The following is a 21,075-nucleotide window of genomic DNA, read 5'->3' as shown; positions in this document are numbered from 1 at the left end:
GCTTTTATTTCATTTATCGCTCTACACACAGATCTACCTTCAAGACAAAGGTGCACACAAATTATTGAAATACAGATTAATAAATGAGATGATTAGATGCCTGGACAAAATGCAAACTCAGAAGAGGCATAGTCTCCCCTCGCTCCAGGGGAACAAAGGAAGTGTTCATAAAGGAGGTGACATTTGAGTTATGTTTCAAAAATGGGGAAGAATGGAAAAGTCATTTCAGGCATGAGGAAGAGCATTTGCAAAGTCACAGAAATAAAAAGGGCTTAGAGTGTTCAGGGATCTGCAAGAAGTTCAGTTTGACTGAAACAATGTCAGATGATCTTGATAGAAAAGGAAATTAGAGTGACTGTGAAGGACCTCCCTATGCCATAGTAAAGCATTTGTATTTAACACTGAATTTTGGGGGGCAGAAGCATGATATAGTACTGGTAGTTTACAAAGTTCACTGCAACAGCTACATGGAGGGCAGTTTGGAAGGAGGCAAGAATGGATGGTGGGAGACCGATTAGAAAGACTGTTGCAAAAAATCCAAGTGAGAGGTGATAAGGGTGAGAACAAAGCCAGTGACAGTGGAAATAATGAGGAGGGAATATGATCAAGAGGCAATTCCAATGAATGTTATAATAGTATTTTGTGGACAATCGAATGTGGATACCAGAGAGAAGGAAAATTTTCTGTGGCTCCCAGATTTCTAGTTTAGAAGACTTTATAGATGATGGTGTCATTAATGGAGAGTAGTTGAAGAGATTCAGTAGATAGTTGAATATATGGGTCTAGGGTGGAGGAAAAATGTGTAGGTTGGAGATAAAAACATGAATCATCAATGAGGTAGTTGAAGCTAAGGGAGTGAAGAAGATTTCTCTGTGAGAGTTTGCAAAATATGGAAAGGGCATTATGAATGAGAGTTCTAGAAACAGCAACATTTAAAAGATAAGCAAAGGAAGAAAAGTTGTTGGAAGAGGAGAATGAATAATCAGAGAGCTAGGAGGAAAACCTGAAGAGATGGATGGTGTGGTCCACAGTGTGCAAATACTACACAGAGGTCAAGAAAGATGATGACAGGAGAGGCCTACTTGATTCCATACTTAGGATATTGATGACCTCAAAGAGAACATATTCAGTAGAATGGTGCCAGAAGAATCCTAGGCCAAATGGGCTGAGACACAAATAACAGGGAAGGAAGTGGAAACTAAGTGCAGATTGCCCCCCTTTTTTACTTTGAAATACAAATTCATAAACATCCCAATAACAATGAACCTTGCCTTGAGGGTCTCTTGTGCACCAAAGTACATAGCTAGAAAGATTAGGGACAGATGATTTTTTAAAAAATCCATATCTAATATTTAGTATTTTTTCATATTTACTATTTTATATAATATATACATATACGAGGGTATGTTGTTTTTGATAGGGTGAGCAGCTGATTATGGTTTTGGAGATCCTTTCTGGAGAGTAAGGCCCACATACCTTACTGAACTTTTGGTTCTGGAAAAGCTCCTAGCTACCTCAAAGCAGCCCCATCCTCAGCCCAGAGGGAATGTTACTGTGTAGTGCATGAAGCACTCCTAGAAACATCTGAATTTACATATGCTGGAAACCCTCCTCTTTCTGTGTACCTTTAGTGAACATAAAGGCATCTGTGCAAATCAAGCCTGGGAAGCCCTCCTGAGTCCATCAAAGATCCCCAAGGCAGTTATGAAGACTAAATTATGGAGTCACCACTTCAGAGAGTGGTACTCAATCCTTTTATCACTGTAGCACACCTGAAAGGGGGTGGTTCTGACTTTCACTGTTAGTAACAGTAACTCATTGATAGTGAGCCAAGGAGTAAGATAATAATGATGGACCACTTTTATTAAATAGCCACTTCCTCAACATTTTACATCAGTAAAGTAAATTATTACATACTCAAGATACAGGTGTAGAAACTATGTCAAAGAAGTTGAGTGACTTGCCCTGACGGATTACTGTTTTAAGAAGTGTAGTAGTGAAGGAAGAGAGAACGTGAAAGGAACAAGTACGGAGAAGGCAGGTTTAATTTGCTATTCAACTGAATTCTTATCTGAACCCAGTTCTGAAGAAGATATAGGCTGTGTGCCTGGCCCAGGGTTGGGGAAACACTGGGTAAGAAATGAAAGTGGTAGGTTCCCTAACTCTGAGTTGCTTATGGGTTGTTTGATGAGGCAAGAAACAAACACATAGAAAAGTAAGTAATAGGTGATGTTTTAAAGTTGGGCTGTAAGACAGTTGTTTGGACCTTGGAGTGCATGTTATATCAGGAACTTGCTAAAGATGGATACTTCTACAGATGCATCCATAAATCTAATTTGTTCCATGGCATAGCTGAAATTGTATAATTGTTACAAAAATTCACGTGAGCAATACTGTTGTACTAATAATCAAATAAAATTAACTATAAAATTGAATAAGTAAGTTTTAGTGCTGGTACTTTGAAAAGCTGGTTTAATTATGAGTGGGATAAAGTAAGACGAGGGCTTTTGCAGAGATTCTGAATAGGACTTTTGGCACTTTCAAGGACTTTAAAGGATGCTGTACAAGTTTTTTTTTTTTTTATCATGTCTAATTTCACTTTAAAGCATATGGCTCTTCATTCTTTAATTTGGTTGCATCAGCAGTGCTCTTAACACTCATCAACTGTAATTAGAGCTTTTGGTTGAAACACAAATGGAACAAAGAAGAAAATGTTCAGGGCCACCATAGATTCTTGGCTGCTTAGGAGTGGTAATCTTTTCACCTTTTAAACATTTGGCCCTTACTTTCCATCCACCGAATTTTCTCAATCCAAGGATCTACTTGCATATCTGCCCCAATTTCTGCTTTCATTTCCACCTCCCCTCTCCAGACTGCCTCATTCTCTCCTTTCATTTCTCCATTCATCTCCTTTCATCACTTCTGGGGTGCTTCTACCCATTTTGATACCTAGCCTCTGATATCTTTTGTGAAAATTCCCAAGAACTTCCCAAAATGACCACAAGATCTTTGCTGCTCCCACATTTCTCCTTTTTTTTTTTTTAAGGAGACCCCAAGCCCAGCATGGAGCCCAATGCTGGACTTGAACTCATGACCCTGAGATCAAGACCTGAACTGAGATCAAGAGTTAGTTAGATGCTTAACCAACTGAGTCACCAGGGACCCCCTCCCACTTTTCTTGAAGTAGCAACAGTTGTAACTTCCCATCTGTACCCATTTTGACCCAAATTTAAGCAACAGAAATGAGGGAGTCTATCTGGGTCAGTGAAAGAAAGCCAGAAGAGAAAGAGCCATTGGGCTTGAGTTATGAGAATATTTATTTTTATAATCCCAGAAGAAGAAATATGAGTGATGGAAGAGAGACAAAAAGGAAGGGAGCACAGTACTCCTAAGTGGGAAAGAAGAAGGTGTATGATAGATTTCAGAGAGATGATGTCCTGAGGCAGGGAGACGGCATAATTCTACAGGGAGGTCTTGATGTGGCAGGCGAAATTGTTTTAAAGGTTAAAGAGACAGTATCCATGAACCACATGAGGAAGTAAAAGTGCTAAAGGAATTTGTGGACTTGGCAATTCCTGTGAGATCAAATGATCACAGATAGTTTCACAGAAGAAAAAGGGTATAATCTTGGTCTTAAGAAATGAGTAGGAGTCAAATAAATAAGCAAAAGCAGCATTATGAATATATTAAATAAATTCAGATTTAAGAGAAGGTGCTTCCAACTGAAATGCAGTTTCTTTGGGTAAGAAACTAATAATAAGGTTAGAAAGGTAGAATGGGACTCAATTGTGACCTTAAGTGTCAGGTCAAGGAGTTTATATTTTATCTGATGTGGAACAAGGAGCTAGTGATCATTTCTTTTTTTTTTTTTTTTTTAATTAAATTGAGTTTTTACTTTTTCTCTTTTTTTTCAGCATAACAGTATTCATTGTTTTTGCACCACACCCAGTGCTCCATGCAATCCGTGCCTTCTATAATACCCACCACCTGGTACCCCAACCTCCCACCCCCCGCCCCTTCAAAACCCCTAAGATTGTTTTTCAGAGTCCATAGTCTCTCATGGTTCACCTCCCCTTCCAATTTCCCCCAACTCCCTTCTCCTCTCTAACTCCCCTTGTCCTCCATGCTATTTGTTATGCAACACAAATAAGTGAAACCATATGATAATTGACTGTCTCTGCTTGACTTATTTCACTCAACATAATCTCTTCCAGTCCCGTCCATGTTGCTACAAAAGTTGGGTATTCATCCTTTCGGATGGAGGCATAATACTCCATAGTGTATATGGACCACATTTTCCTTATCATTTCTTAAGCAAGAATAGTGACATGATTAAAGTGGAAGTTTATGAAACTTAGATCAGCTGGTTGTGAGGCTAGATTAGAATGTGTAGAGGATTGATGCAGTGAGACCAGATAGGAGGCTGGGGCCCTGGACTAGGTTGATATTAACACGGGGTGGGAAAGGGAGAAATGCAAGAGACGTTACCAAGTAAAAAGTAACTGTAATTATTTGATTATGAGAAGGAGGGCCAAAAAACGGTAGTAGTGAACAATGACCATGAGATCTGAGTTAAAGCAAATGATAAATTGTAAGGGAGGAATTTATTATAGGAAAACAACTCCACATATACAGAAGTCATTCCCTGCAACATTGTTTGAAATAGTAAAAATCTGGAAACAACCTTAAGGTCTGTATTAGTCAGGCTAAGCAATGATAGATGTAATAAACAATCCTAAAGTCTTAGTGACTTAACACCATAATGATATATTGCCTACTAACATGGCATCTCTCTCTTCACTTAGATCATCCTCACAGTTATTCAGAGATCCTGTTTCTCCCATCTTGTAATACCACCATCTTCCACATATGGCCCACATGGTCACAATAGAAGGGAGAGAGAGCAGAGGAGTTTGTTGTAGATTTTAGTGCCAGGGCTAAAAATAGAATGTGTATTTCCATTCACATTCCATTGGCCAGGTCTAGTCATGTTGCCCACCTGTGACTTTTTGTGTGCCCAGGAGGGTAATAGAATGGTTTCCTGAACACAGCAGTGTCTGTGACACAAAGTTCATTATTTATAGGAAAAGCTAAATAAACTATGGATGTCTTTTCTGTGGAATACTATTCGGTACTTAAAAAAAAATGAAATATATCTATGTGGAAAGATCTACCAAATATTTTGTTGATTGCAAAGAACAATTTGAGAATAATACATTATAACACTGAGATTTAAAAAAAAAAACAGTGCCCTATGTTTTCTACAGTGACATATTCCATATGTATGCAAATGTGTAGGAAAAGATCTAGAATGATACTCAAACCCAAACTATCAATGTTATTTCTGAGGAGGAGAGGAATGGACCTTGATTGCTGATGGTATACAAAGTGGACTTTTTTGTAACTTTAAAATTTTTTTACAAAGAAAATGAATGTGTATGATTAAAAAATATGTATAAAAGACATATTTGGAAACATGCAGGTTTGTTTTTTTGTCCCCCCAAAGGATTTCAGGTATGAGTTTAGTTTTTAACTTGTTGACTATCCAGGTTGCTGGTGGTGGTTGGAATCTAGCAGGCATCTAAGATATAGGTTTGGAGCTCTGGGAAGAAGCTGGGGTTAGAGATGCTAATTTGAATAAACTTTATTTGAATAGAGATGAATACTGAAGTTGTAACAGTGTAAAAAATCTTGGGGCATTGGGCCATGATACATGGTAAGATATATATATATATATATATATATATATATATACATGATACATCATACATGGTAAGAGGAGACACTTGGGGCAGAATGTAAATCAATGCAAATCAATGCACTGCTTCCTTCATCAAGAAAGCTTTGTTACCAAAAAAATGCCAGTTGTGCTATGTGCTTAGCTATGTGAGTACATGGACTATAGTTAGAGGAGTAGTGATCTATGAAAGAGAATCTAGAGATATAAGGAATTTCAGTTGTGAATCTTAGGATGTGACCACATTTGGAAGAGATTGGAAGAAAAAAGAAAAGAGTAAGAAGACACTACACTAATGCATAGTGACAGAAACATTCAAGAATGGAGGGAGAGTGGTCAACAGTGTCAAATGCCACAAAGAGATAAAGAATGAAAGCCTTTGGAATTGACTCTGTGTGTGTGTGTGTACATGCATATGCATGGGTACATGCATACGTTTGCTTATGTTTCAGAAGATGTACCATGTTATTGAGTACTTATTCTGTGTCAGGAACTGTGCCAATTCTCCACTGTGCCAATATGCTCTACCACTATTATTTCATTTCATGGGTTTACTGATGAAAGTAGAGGAGTATAGAAGAGTGGTGAAGATAGAAGTCAGAATGCTGGAGGTTAAGAGAAGGGCAAGTAGATGGATATAGACAGTCATTGCAGAGAAGATAGGTGATACAAAGAAGAAAATAGAATGTTGGGTAGAAATGTAGGGAGAAGGTAGTTCTAGGGAGCTCACTTAGTGTGACTTTGATTTCAGTAAGGTGGGAGGTAAGACTGAGTAGAGGGAGCTTGTATGACAAGAGAAACTATGTGACAGATACTTTGGGAAATGAGATGGGAAGCTGAAAGCTATACCTAAAATGACTTCCGCATCATTTCATGACCTCCTTTATCAAGGTTCAGAAGAACAAAAATCACAAATGCAGAAGGCAAGGATTACTTGTGCATTGGCAGAAGGTTAAGGTAATTGAAAAATTAGTGTTACCAAACCCCCCAACCACTTTCTTAACCTTGAATTTACGAAAGCTTTTTTTAATTTTTTTTCAGGATCCTATTTCAAATAGAAAATTGTCATAGCTGGAAATCCCTCCTCTAGACTGGATGTCATTGATGCATTGGTAGAAAAAGCTTTGGAGGCTTCCAGCTTCCCCCATCCTCAAGTAAATCTGAAAAGAAAACAAACTCATGTAACTTAGGTCCATGGAGACTTTGTCTCTGCCACTCTGCAGGTGGCTTTAACACAGAAAGGATGTATGGGAGCCTGTCTGACCTGCAAAGAGACAGAAGATTGGGCAAGGCTCAATATGGGGTGAAAGTATCACATAGTGTAGCCTAGGGCTAAGGACAATTGAGGAGATTATACTGGGGAATGGAAGACCAAACCTGGCTGATTAATAGCAATACAAAGATGACAGCCACTGAGCTCAGGGATCATAAAATTCCCAATAGTGTTTGCAGTGTGACTTTCAAATAATTTCTATGCAGAACCTGTCTAGCTAGTAAGTATTGGAAATTTCAGACCTTCACAGGTTCTTATCTCCATCTAACTCCTTGAATAGTTTGAAATCCACCATGCTTTCTGTTTCCCTCTTCCTGTTTTTTTTTTCTTTATCCTTCTCTTTGTGTCCTTTCTTTTATAGCTTTTGTTGTATACATTTAAGTTTATAAGGCACACAGAGAGAGCAGTTCTGGACAATGTTGTGAGTAAAGGCAATTAATTGACTCTTTCAAGATTGGACTGGGGAGTCAGTTCTGTTACTAACAGGTTGTGTAACCTTGGATGAGTGGCTTTCCTCACTGGATATCAGGTTCTACATCTTTAAAATGATGAGTTTGAATGAGATCAACTAGGTATATGTACTGGAAGCAGTAAGAGTTATGTTTTTCTGAAATTCTGGATGCCTACGTTCCCCTTGAATTGAGACCCAGCCTCAGTATATCTGGAATAGGACCCAGGTATATATAATTTTAAAAGGTGACTTAATTCAACATCACTTGGCATCAAGGAAATACAAATCAAAACCACAATGAGATACCATCTCACACTGGTCAGAACGGCTAAAATTAACAACAGATATTGGCCAGGATGTGGAGAAAGGGTAACCCTCTTACACTGTTGGTGGGAATGTAAACTGATGCAGCCACTCTGGAAAACAATACGGACATTCCTCAAAAAGTTAAAAAGAGAACTACCCTATGACACAGCAATTGCTGTACTAGGTATTTACCCAAAGGACAGAAAAGCAGTGATTCAAAGGGGCACCTGTGTCCCAATGTTTATAGCAGTAATGTCCACAAGAGCCAACATATGGAAAGAGCCCAGATGTCCATTGGCAGGTGAATGGATAAAGAAGATGTGTATTTATACATATATATAGGAATACTACTCAACCATCAGAAAGAATGAAATCGGCCGCCTCCCTGGGCCTGCCGGGGCGGCCGCCTCCGCGATGCCGCTGCTCGTCGAAGGGCGGCGAGTGTGGCTGCCGCAGTCCGCCGGGGACCTCGTGCGAGCCCACCCGCCTCTGGAGGAAAGAGCCAGACTTCTTAGAGGTCAGTCTGTTCAACAAGTGGGACCCCAGGGCCTTCTGTATGTTCAGCAAAGAGAGCTGGCAGTGACCTCCCCAAAGGATGGCTCCATCTCCATTCTGGGTTCTGATGATGCCACCACTTGTCACATCGTGGTCCTGAGGCACACAGGTAACGGGGCCACCTGCTTGACCCACTGCGATGGAACGGACACCAGAGCGGAGGTGCCCTTGATCATGAGCTCCATAAAGTCCTTCTCCGATCACGCCCAGTGTGGAAGGCTGGAGGTGCACCTCGTGGGAGGCTTCAGTGACGACAGGCAGTTGTCACAAAAACTTACTCATCAGCTTCTTAGTGAATTTGACAGACAGGAGGAGGACGTTCACTTAGTGACGTTATGTGTGACAGAATTAAATGACCGGGAAGAAAATGAAAACCACTTTCCAATCATTTACGGCATCGCTGTGAACATCAAGACCGCGGAGATTTACCGAGCATCCTTCCCAGACCAGAGCCCGGAGGAGGCGCTGCGGGCTGCCCGGGCTTTAACAGGAGGACCAATGATTAGTATCTATGATGCAGAGACCGAACAGCTACGTCTGGGGCCCTACTCCTGGGTGCCCTTCCCGCACGCCGACTTCTGGCTACAGCAAGACGACAAGCAGATGCTAGAGAACCTTTCCACTTCGCTTCTGGCTGAGCCGCCCCACTTTGTGGCACATATTAGGTCTACCTTGATGTTTTAAAAAAAAACACCCATCTCCCACCAGCGCACTGTTTCCTGGAAATAAGGCTCTGCTCTACAAAAAGAATGAAGGTGGCTTGTGGGAAAAGATCTCTTCTCCCGGAAGCTGAACACGGGATCACCAAAGAAAGCAACTTGCCGGCCTGACGGACCACCGTGGGGCCTGCAAAGAACACGCATCCGAGTCTCCATCTGCCGCGTCCTAGGTCTCCCTCCTTACTGTCCCTTGAAATGACTTTCAAAATAAAATCTTATTTTGGCAAAAAAAAAAAAAAGAAAGAAAGAAAGAATGAAATCTTGTTGTTTACAACAACATAGATGGAAGTAGAGGGTATTGAGCTAAGCCAAATAAGTCAATCAGAGAAAGAAAAATACCATATGATTTCACTCCTGTGTGGAATTTAAGAAACAAAACAGATGAACATAGGAGAAAGGAAGGAAAAATAAAATAAGATGAAAACAGAGAGGGAGGCAAACTATAAGAGACTCTGAACTCTTGGAAACAAACTGAGGGATGCTAGAGGGGAGGTAGGTGGGGTCACAGGGTAACTGGGTGATGGATATTAAGGAGGGCACTTGATGTAATGAACCCTGGGTATTATATGTAACTGATGAATCACTAATGTCTACCCTTGAAACTAATCATATAGTGTGTGTTAGCTAAATTGAATTTAAATAAAAAAAATAAAAATAAAAATAAAAATAAAAGGGACCTAGCATATTCCAATACATACCTCCAATAGAGAAATGTTGGCAACAGGTATTTGTTAAGGGCTTCCCAGTTGTAACATTAGATGAGGAGATGAGAGAGAGAGAAAGAGAAAGAGAATATCTTTCACTCTCCTCAAAAGAAGCTATCTATTGTTTACAAAATTAAAAATTGGGGGCCTGGGACAGTAATCTAAAATTTCTACATTTTCAGTGTATAGGTGTGTTTTGAAAGACTTAGCAGATAATGCACATAGACACTCAACTGCCTTTCCCAAATAAATAGAAGCAGGGTCTTCTTGGGGACTGAATATACACATGTGTCAGTCATATACCTAGCTCTGAAGGAGCTTGAGGTTTATGCCCCATGTTTTCCTAAATTGCTGGGAAAGGACTCCCAGAATCACTGACACTTGAGTATTAAGACTTACTGTGCTTTAAAGTGTTACTCTGCCAAGGATATTTGCATTTTGAGGAGCCTATACCAAAGAACTGTATTTCAAACCAATGTTTATGGGAAAATTTAGGGAAAGTTTGTCTAGCCAGAGACTGAAATCTAGTTTTGGGATGCCTGTGATGGTGTGTGTGGGGGACTAAATAATTGAGAGTATGTCATAGAAATAGATCAATGGGTATTAAGCATAGAGCAGAGGGCCTTAAGAAACTGTGGGGAGAGGAGCTTAGCATAAGCCCTGTGTTGTGCATTGTTACCTTGGATGGTAGCTACTAGAGATGGGAGTTTAGGAATGTCAATATGGATGTTTCAGGATACAGAATTCTAAGCATGGACTTTACTTAGTGGGAGAACTGAGAAGCCCATGTATTCAAGTTCCATCCTCTTTTGGAATGAATTATTGGTGAGGAAGTATTTTGTAGTCATTCCAATGGAAGGAAAAGTCCATCCTAGCCACATGGACTCACTGTTAAAACAGATTTACAGGCTCTGTGTCTCTCATTAGCTCCCAAATACCCAAGATGTGAGCTTAGGCCTGAACTAGAGCCAACAGTGTGGCTTGGACATGGTTTAAAAAAAAAAAACCCAAACACCCCCCAGGGTTGGCTGTTTGCCACTGTGGCTCTGGTGAGCAGTGAAGAGGAGTTCTCCCCTAGGGCCTTCTCATGCTGCTCACAGTAGCTGTATAGTCTCTGAATGAAGAACTGGCTTACAGCTTTTTGTGATTGGAAGGGCAAGTTCCTTGCTCTAAGAAGGCAACCCTACTTTGTGCTTTTCTATAGACAGAGCTGCAGTCTCTCAGCTTCCATAATCCTCTATTTAGAATGCAGTTGCTCTGGAATTGTTCCTACCTGATTATCTTCTAAAATCTCTTGAGCTGCTTTTAGATGTTCTTTGAAAGTGAAGCCCTAGTTTAGGACTTCTGTGCAGTGATCTGTAGCGTGATCTCCAGACCAGCAACATCAGCATCACCTGGGAACTTGTTAGAAACATAAATTCTCAGGTTCCACTCAGACCTAAAACTCTAGGGGTAAAACCTAGTAACCTGCTTTAGCAAGTGTTCAGGTCATTCTGAAGCATGCTATGGTCTGAAAACTCCTGCTATAATGAAGGGAGTTAGGGCCTTGAGACCTGAGAGACCTGGGTTTGAATCTGATCTCTATACTACTTCAGTAATCTTGGATAATGACAACAGCTAATATTTATGGAGCAATGATGTGCTATTTACCAGATAATGTGCTAAGCACTTTCAAGGGTTGTGTGTGTGTGTGTGTGTATGTGTGTGTGTGTGTATAAATCCCTATGGAGTTATATATTATTTTTACCCTCACTTTAGAAAAGCTGAGGCTCTGAAAGATTGAGCTGTCCAAGATCTCATAGTGTTGGAGTTCAGCTCCAGAGTCTGAGATTTTAAACTTCTACTTAACTTGAGTCTCAGTATTCTCATTTGCAAAATGGGGGTAGTATTATTATCTTATTTTGGAGAGTTTGGAGAGATAGAGGTAATATAGCTTGAGCTAATTCTTAATATATAGCCCAACTCAGTCCTCCTGAACTAATGCTTTTAGAAAGAACTTTCTGTAGAATCTACAGTATAGATGGTGCTTTTCCATAAAGATGTCATTGATAGTGTAACTAGGGCAGCAGGAGAGCGCTACAGCTATAGGAAGAGGCCCAGAGGTGGCACAGAGCCTATCTCGTGCTTCACAAATTACAGCTTTAATCCAGGCTAGTCCCCTTCCCCCGTGCCATCTCTACCTTTCACCTAGGCCTAATGGAGCTAAAGGAAGCAGCCCTCTCCATGGAAACTCCTCCCCTGCAGTGATTCAGGTAGGCCCCAAGGGATCACCTTACTGGGAAACTGGCACTGTGCTGCACTCCTCCCATCAGTGAGCTCCAGTGGGAACAAGACTGATGGAGGAGCCTCTCCCCCAAACATACCCTGCAAGCAGTTTGGAGATCCATACCCTGATAGTGGAAAAGAGAGGTGATGTGAGCCTTAGAAAAAAACACCTCTCCTCTTTTTTCATTTTCCTTCTAGCTTCTGTTTAGACTGGTGGAAAAGTGTAAGATGGATTTCTTCCTATGCTTTCTATTGAAAGGTTGCCATGGAGACCAGGCCCAGGCTCTGCCTTTGGTCTGTTGGCAGTCAACAAATGGCTCTGGGCTGCTTTCCTCATTATTGTGCCCCTCTTTTCCAGTGGCTTTCTCCATCTTCATGTTGCACACAGTAGGTACACAGCCCATTCCTTCATTTAACCATTCTTAGTTGAGCATCTACAATGTGCCAAGCACCTCCTAGGTTCTGGAGAATCAGAGGTGAATAAAACAAATAAATGCTTGTTGAACTAAATTAAATTGAATCAGATTGAATTGCTCAGCCCTGGGCAAGACGCAGAACTAACTCAATACTGAAAAGGATCCCAACTGATTTTCACCACTATTTATTTCATGAATATTTATTAAACCAACTTACTCTGTATGAGGCACTATTCTAGCTGCTGAGGACACAGCAGTGTATAAGGCCTTTGCTTTAATATAGCTTATTTTCTTAAAGAGGAAGACACACAATAAACAAATATATAAATAAGATAATGATATTAGATGGTGATAAGTGCTATGAAGGTAACGATTTAGGAAGTGACCAATGGTGGGAGGGATGGTTACTTTAAACAGAATGGTCAGGGAATGATTTTTGACTTGAGACAAGAGAGATGAGAAGGCACTGATCCTGAAAAGATCTATGGGAAAAACATTCCAGGCAAGGGGAACAGTATTTGCAGTCTCTAAGCTGGGAATAGTTTGGCTTGTTCAAGAAACTAGAAGAAAATCAGAGCAGGGTAGAAAGGTAGGTAGGGACTGAGCCATTTAGGGTCTGCTAGGTAGGAAGTATGGATTTTTGTTCTCATGTGGTGTGAAGTCAATGGTGAGCTATAAGCAGTGTACATACATGATATAATTTATGTTTTCATGAGAACACTCTGGAAAGCTGTGTGCAAAATGGACCATGCAAGGGAGAGAGTAGAATCTGGGAGACCAGTGGAATAGAGATGACAATGTTCAATTTAATTTTTTTAAGTTGTGACCAGACAAGTATGTGGTATAAGCAACAAATTAAAATGACTTAATATGCATGCCTTAAGTTTAAATTAGTGCCTTGCAAAAGTGTCAGGCTATGTTCATTATGCTGCATCTTATCTCAGTTAACTGGGACCATCTCAGGTTAGAGCTGAGACCAAAAAGATCACTCTAATTTATAACTCTTTTTTCTTGTGTGAATGTGTGTGTGTGTGTGCATGAGAGAGAGAAAGAGAGAGAGATATCTCAGTGTCTTCTTATCTAGTTCCCTAAAATTAATTCTGGTCCTACCTAATTTATAAATATATATTCCAAGGAGGAAAAACAGTAAAATTGCAAAATTTAAAGTAATCATAGGAGCATGTTTATGTTTGTAGGGAACCCCCCCCCAAAAAAAACCCCTGTTTATGAAATCTTGGATTTGCTAACCAGGTAATTAGGAGATAATTATTCACATTACAAATTTTTTCCCTAAACATTCACTAACTTGTTCTTTTAAATAGCAATTTCTCTAGTGCAGTTAAGTTTTTGTTTACAGATCATGAACCAATCCTTACTGATCATTAATTGTGTGACAGTGGGGCTAGAGGGCAGAGAAATTCAATTCAACAAACATTTTTTGAGGTCTATGTTGTACAAATAAGGAAGAAGGTCGATCCCAAGGAAAATACAAAGATAAATAAGGTTAATTCCCTGCCCCTTGGAAGCATGAAACATTGTGAAGGAAGATGTCCAGTATACAGCTAGTTATAACATAAGACAGCCTAAAATAGAGATCTGTAAAAAGTGCCATGACACATGGAAAGAGCAATTTGTTTTGACTGGAAGAGGTGGGGAATTCTTCACGTAAATGAATTTCAATTATTCATTCAACAGCCTTCATTGAGCATCCACTTTGTGCCAGAAACTGTGATAGATGCTTGGGACTACCATGATTAACAAGCCCATAAACAAGCCATTAGGATCAAGTGGCATCAGGGCTATGAGAGGAGGAGTACAGAGGAATGGCACTGAGTCTAGCCTTGGGTACCCTTGGATGGACTTCTTGGAGTTTCCATCTAAGCTAAGAGAAAAGAGTACAGCTTAACTGAGTTGAGCTGGGGTGGAAATGGGAGACTGTGTTCTAGGCAGAAGAAGCAGCATGTGATAAGGCTTGGAAGTATGCACAAGGAGAGAAAGAGTGAGACAGAGAGAATAGCCTGGATGAAAATAATAATTTCCTGATATTTTATTGGATAAGCCAACATTCGAATCTGCACCAGGAGATTTTGTATTCTTAGCAATCAGGTTCTTTTCCACTTTAGTCCCTCTTAGTGAATCATCTTTGGTGAAGACAAAGAAATATCCAATAACAAATAATGCAGTAACTCTACCACCATTCTTGTATTTCCAACTAGTCCAGCATAGGTTGGGAAAGAAGGGTGAGGTGACCATTCTTCGGTGCTTGTTTTTACCACAGCAGCATTATATCTAGTCATTTAGCTTCCAATAATGTCAACAGGATTCTAGAAGATGACAACACACAAAATTTTTTTTCAAAGATTTGTACCCCAAAGTAATCCTTATAGATCTACTAGAGGTGATTACTTTCATTTGATAGGGACAAAGTAAGCCCTTTAATGGGGATTTCAGAGTTAATGGAGGTCTTATCACTTATGACATGTTTCAGAAAAAAAGACAACCATTACTTTTACATATTTCAAAAGTACTGTCTTATAGTCATTTATTACATTTTAATACATAAAACAATTTCCACAAGTATGTATTTCACTTTCTCAGTTGGAAACAACAGAACTTTTTAAATATAACACACACACACAGAAAAATGCATGAAACATAAATGTGCAGCTTAACAAATTATTTTAAAATAAACAACTGGTGGAGTGCCTCGGTGGCTCAGTTGGTTAAATGTCTGACTCTTGATTTCAGTTCAGGTCATGATCTCAGGGTGGTGAGATCAAGCTCCATGCTCAGTGGGGGAGTCTGCTTGAGATTCTCTCTTCCTCTACCTCTGCCCCGCCAACCGTGCTCTCTCTCCCTCTCTCTCAAATAAATAAATAAGTGCTCTCTCTCTCTCTTTCTCTGAAATAAATAAATAAATCTTAAAAAAAAAACCACCTGGCTAACTCCCATCCAGTAAACCTTTGGAAATACGGATTTGAAATGACCCTTTTTATTATGTTCAAGATGAGATTCAGTACTGCAAAATGCATATAAACTCTTTAATGTAATACGCAGATATTTATTTTTTTGAAAAAATAATAAAAATAAGAATGTTTTAAAATTAACCTTGTCCTAAAATGTGAGGTCACACTTTGAATGCAGCAGAACTGTCTTCATGAAGTAGGAGTATATTAAGGGGTTTTTCCAGCAAGGTAGATTGGTTACAGAATAGAGTATTCTGATTCACAGTATTACCTTTGGGTTCAGGATGCTTTCTGGAAGGAAAAGGTTGGGGGAGTAAAAAAGGAGACCCATCTGCCATCTTCTCCCAGCCACCATTTCTGGGAAGTTGCCACTTCTCCTTTCTACCTGAAGACAGTTCCTTGGAGGATAAGAACAATTTGTTATCTGAAGAATACTGGAATTTTCCACTTACTTAATTCACTCACTCTGGGTTTGTTTGTTTGTTTATTTTGGTTTTTTTGAGTACTTACTATATGTCTAGCTCTATTTGAGGCAGTGCTGTGGACAACTGCCCTCTACCCTCAATGAGTGCACAGAAAAGGCCACAGTCTATATAATCATACACCCAGAGCAAGATAGATGCCATAAACAGAGTAGTTGGGGTCCTGAGAAGCAGAGCTTTATTAGGGCTTGATGTCATCTGGAGGACCAAGCATTAGTGGAGATAAAGGTAAAAATAAATTCTGCTAGTCTTATCATATCTCTGAAGAGAATTTTGTGTTTTAGTCCACCCTCAACTTTCTGTAGGAATATTCGTGTGTATTCATGTGCACATGTGCACATATACATATCTTGAATCATATAAAACACTTGCGAACACTCAAAATGTGCCAGGCACTTAAGAGCATAAGATGACTAAGGCTGTGTCTCATTTGGTTCACATCAGGTACCTTTATTAAAAATTTATTTTTATTTTTTATTAACATATAATGTATTATTAGCCCCAGGGGTACAAGTCTATGAATCGACATCAAGCGCCTTTTAAAATAGCTGGACCTCAAGTACTTTTTAGTTTGCATCTTTACCACATGCTTCTCTTTTTCCTGGTCCCAGCCTCTTCAGGCTCCTTTTCCTAGTTTTTCTTTTCCCCATCACTTCTTTTTACCATTTTCCTCCACCTCTTACTTGTGCTTTTTACTTTGAGCCTGTTGAAAAATGAATGCAAATATCTATAGCTCATCCCTATAGCTGTTTCTGAGCTCCCCCTTGCCTGCTACAGTCACCCCAGACTGTGTTCTGCTCTGGAGTTCCTTTCATGGTTCTAGTCCTGCAGCAGGCAGAAAGTCAGTACAGCTGATTTTCTTCTCCATTTCATCATTGTTACCATCAAATATCCCCAAAGTATCTACAAATCCATCTCCAATCCCTTTTTCTTCTTTCCCCTCTCCCCTCTACTCTGTTTGTTAGTTCCTCATCTCTCCACACTCCCATCTCTTTTGCATCTATAAATCTTTTATTTTTTCAGTGGCAATGAGCTTAGCTTCCAGGCCATTCTATTCTTTTTCTCTGCGGTTTTATCTAATTCTTTGATTTCTAGTTTATTCTCAGCCAGATATCAAACATGATCTACCCCTGGACAGCTAAAATATATATGTGTCTATTTTCACTGCATGGATTTCATCAGATTACAGGTTTGTATGTACCTCAGAGTGCCTTCAGAGAATCAAGCCTGCTCTTAATTATATGCACTACTTGAGGTTATCATTGCTACTGATAAGCTCTGAATTCTCTCCTTTTGTCTTAGAGATGTATTTAAGAATTTGTTTTTATAGTTACCTCTGTTCCTAATTCGGTTTTTCTTGGGCTGATATTAGAATGAGTTTGCATTTCCAGAGCACACGTGAAGGGTTGGCAAAGGGAGGGGGGAGCCTGGTGGTTGGGAGTGGAAGTGCCTGGATTCAGTCTCTGCAATTGGGAGGAGGGGCAAACTCGGGCTCTAAATGACCACAGATAATTCACAAAATAAATGATCCACAGGCTGATAATAAAGCGGCGAATGTGCTTTAAACACTGCAGCAGGCTTCAAGCCATGATGAAGTGTTTTTTGGAGCGGCTCTTGTCGCAGCTGTGAGGCTGCTTTTCATAACAGAGCAGAGCAGTACTGCGGACACTAACTGGGCTGCACAGGCCAGACTTTGATGAGCCCCCAGTGGGTCTAATGTATGGTGTTTAAAGGGTGGGGCAAGCCCCAGGCCATGAGAAAAAGTGGATTGAGAGTCAGAAGCCAAATGGGTAAAGGGGTCCTCAAAGCCAGGGCTTCTGGACAATTAACTTATTAACTGTAGATTTAATTTGGGGACTGGAAGGTTCAGAGATCTGGGTTAGGTTCATCCACATGGACTAGGATCTGGAGTAGCACCTTAGGACCAAGCTGTAGAATAGAATTTAAGAAGGAAATGGAGACAGACAGACAGATACCCTGTGTACTGCTTGCACTAACACAGAAAATTAAGAGGAGACAGGAAAGGAGGAATACACTTTAAGGAAGTGCTATAGCTCAGAGGTTATACAAAAGCTTTGTGTTTAGCCCTAGCATTGCCAATGGGCAGCTAGTGAGGTTAATTTAGGTCCCACCAAGTGGTGAGCTGAAACTGAAGATACTCATGTTTAATCAACTTTAAGATGCATGCTATTTTTTTCTTTGAACACAGGATGGGGCTTACAGTCAATGGCATCTTACAATGGCTCTCAGCGATTTTTCATTTTGATGTTTTTGAAATTTAGATGTTACTTCCACTTGATGCCATTTTAGACTTGAATTGCACTACGTGTGTTGCCTAAGTCACGATGGCTCATGATGAGGACAGGGCTGAGCTGCAGTGACTCTATCTGTGAGGGTTTGAGGTAACGAGGATTTCTATCCCTTTGTATTTTTGGCAGTCACATCTCATTGTTGGACAGAATAGGGGTTATTGTCAAACCACTCATCTATATGGTTCTTACGCAGCCTGGCGTGAAGACAAAGATGCCTGTACTGCATTGTACAGCTGGTTCTTGGAACTCAAAGGTAGTCCTTACATTCATTCCTGGTAAATTTCATTTTGGCTCATTCAACTCATCATTCTGTTCATTCACCCAGAAAACATTTAGTGGTACAGGTCTTGCGCTGGATGCTGTGAAACAGACAGTGCCTGACTTCCATATATTATGAAAGGAATAGAGAATAAAATCACTGATAGATAAATGCCAAGTTAAAAGTGTTTAGGGTTATGTAGAAACACATAAAAGGGGTACCCAGTCTAAGCTTGGGTTTGGGAAAAATAACCCTAGAGTGAAAGATTTACTTAGTCTCTTATTAGTTGTTTGATTTCTTTGTGCCTCATTATCTTCATCAATGAAAAGAAAATAATAATATTATTCACCAATGGAATTGTAGGGGAAGAAAGGGTTAATGCATATGGAACTTACAGAATACTTCCTTGGGTGTGATGACGATTATGTTAGTGTTTAAGATATCAAGGAAGGGTCTTCATCTACTTAAGCTTGAACATTTGAGCAGCTTCTTAAAAGATGAGAAAATTTTTTTAAGGAAGAACAAAATCTTTCAGACAGTATGAATAGGAAGAATGTGGTATATTTTAAAGACTACAACCTTTCTAAGGAGAGTATAGATTGCGTATTAGCAACAATAGGGGAAGAAGTGACAGGGAAGATGTCAAAACATGGGACTAAACCTTGTTTGCCATGGTAATGTGTTTGGATTGGATCCTGAAAGAGAGGGAAAGACTTTGAGGAATTTTAAGTCATAATAATCTACCCTTCAACCTATGAGGTGGTTGAATTCCACTTTACAGATCATGAAGCTAGTGTAATGAAAAATTAAATAATTTACCCATAGCTATGTAGCTAGTAATAAACTGTGCTTGAATTTGAATCTAGTTTCCTGAGTGTGCATGTTTTACCACTATATCCTATCACCTCTATGACAATACAGGCAAAAGTCAGGTTTCAGGTGAAAAATGATGAACTTAAGTTTTGATCTTTTCAGTGTGTGATATTTGTGAGGTATTCAATATTCATATCCTATAGGCAATTGGATGGGGAGTGTGAAAAAAAAAAGAACTGAACTTGATATTTAAATCTGAAAATCAATCATGATAGGTCATAGAGTGAAAAATTAGAAATCTGATAGTGAAACCCGGGAAATCCCAAAATCTATCAGGTGGACAGGGGAAAAGGAGCTCACAGTGCTGACTAAGAGTGAACAGCAAGATAATTAGGGAGAAATTTAAAGAGTGGGATAACAATCAAAGAGAATTTTGAGAAGAACGGTATCGAATGTTGCAGAGAGTTCAAATAAATCAAAGATATAAAATGATTATTTGGGATTATGGGACTTCTGCTTTTAGTAATATGGGGTAAACATACTTTTCCTTATCTCCCACCAAATATAGCAACCTGTCTGGTAATTATTCATAGAACAAAAATAAGACTCTACAAGGTGGGAGAGAAGACAGACCATTAGAGACTTTGGACCCCAATGTATGACAGAGGTGAGGCCTCCAGAGTTACCCTGTGCTTCATACATCTCAGATTGGTTGTAGGAGAAGATAGAAAAAATAGGCACAGAGTCCCCACCTCCCATCCCCACTCCCCCCACCAAAAAAGCCTAGTAAAGCCTGCTGTCTCCAGCAGGCTGGGAAAAGGGGGAGGAAGCAAGGCAGAAAACTCCAATTAAACACCACAGAAAAATCTGTGGCCCTACCCCATCACTGTCAGCAAAGACTAAATAAGGAAGCTAGACTTGTACCCTGTAACAAGGCACCCAGTCTTTCACTATCTCCTGTCAAGAAGATGTCAGAGAATGCTGAGTAGAGAGCTAGGATTTTTACCTTCACCAAGCAGTAATAAGATCCTTCTTTCATGGGAGGAGTGAAAATCACATGGAGAGCTTGAATTTTCATTTCCAATGAAAATGAGGTACCCTATTTGGTGGTAATGAGGAACCCCACACTCTGCTCACTGGAGTGATGTCAGGGAAAGCCTTGTGGAAAGTTGAGACTTTCAACAATGCTCTCGCTGAATATCACCAGAGATCTATAGAGAACCTGGATTTCAATTCTAGCATGGCAATAATGAGGTAGCACTCACTTTTCCATACCAGAGTGGTATCAGAGGAGAGCTGGAAAACAAAATATTTAAAATAAGACAACTATCATATGATCTCCCTGATATGAGGAAGTGGTGATGCAACATGGAGGCTTAAGTGGGTAGGAGAAGAATAAATGAAACAAGATGGGATTGGGAGGGAGACAAACCATAAGTGACTCTTAATCTCACAAAACAAACTGAGGGTTGCTGGGGGGAGGGGGTTTGGGAGAAGGGGGTGGGATTATGGACATTGGGGAGGGTATGTGCTTTGGTGAGTGCTGTGAAGTGTGTAAACCTGGTGATTCACAGACCTGTACCCCTGGGGATAAAAATATATGTTTATAAAAAATAAAAAGTTAAAAAAAAAAAAAGATCCAGTCTCACAATACAATACCCCAAATGTCTAGTTTTAAATAAAAAATGACTCCTCATACAAAGAACCAGGATGATCTCAACTTGCATGAAAGATTATCAGCAAACTCTAGTAAGATGACACAGACATTAGAACTATCAAAAAATTTTAAGTAGCCATCATAAAACTGTTTCAATGAA

General features: G+C 39.8%; 1 pseudogene across 1 annotated transcript; it reads left to right on the top strand.

Moving 5' to 3' along the window:
• The first annotated feature begins 8,149 nt into the window (after positions 1-8,149).
• Positions 8,150-9,292, top strand: LOC309856105 (protein N-terminal asparagine amidohydrolase pseudogene; annotated as a pseudogene). Its single transcript has one exon. The product of its transcript is annotated as a protein N-terminal asparagine amidohydrolase pseudogene (transcript).
• Positions 9,293-21,075: the final 11,783 nt, after the last annotated feature.

The sequence above is a fragment of the Mustela nivalis genome (assembly GCF_964662115.1).
Source record: "Mustela nivalis genome assembly, chromosome: X".
Taxonomy (NCBI): Eukaryota; Metazoa; Chordata; class Mammalia; order Carnivora; family Mustelidae; genus Mustela; species Mustela nivalis.
The sequence above is the reverse complement of the archived record's forward strand: the minus strand, read 5'-3'. Positions and strand labels throughout refer to the sequence as shown.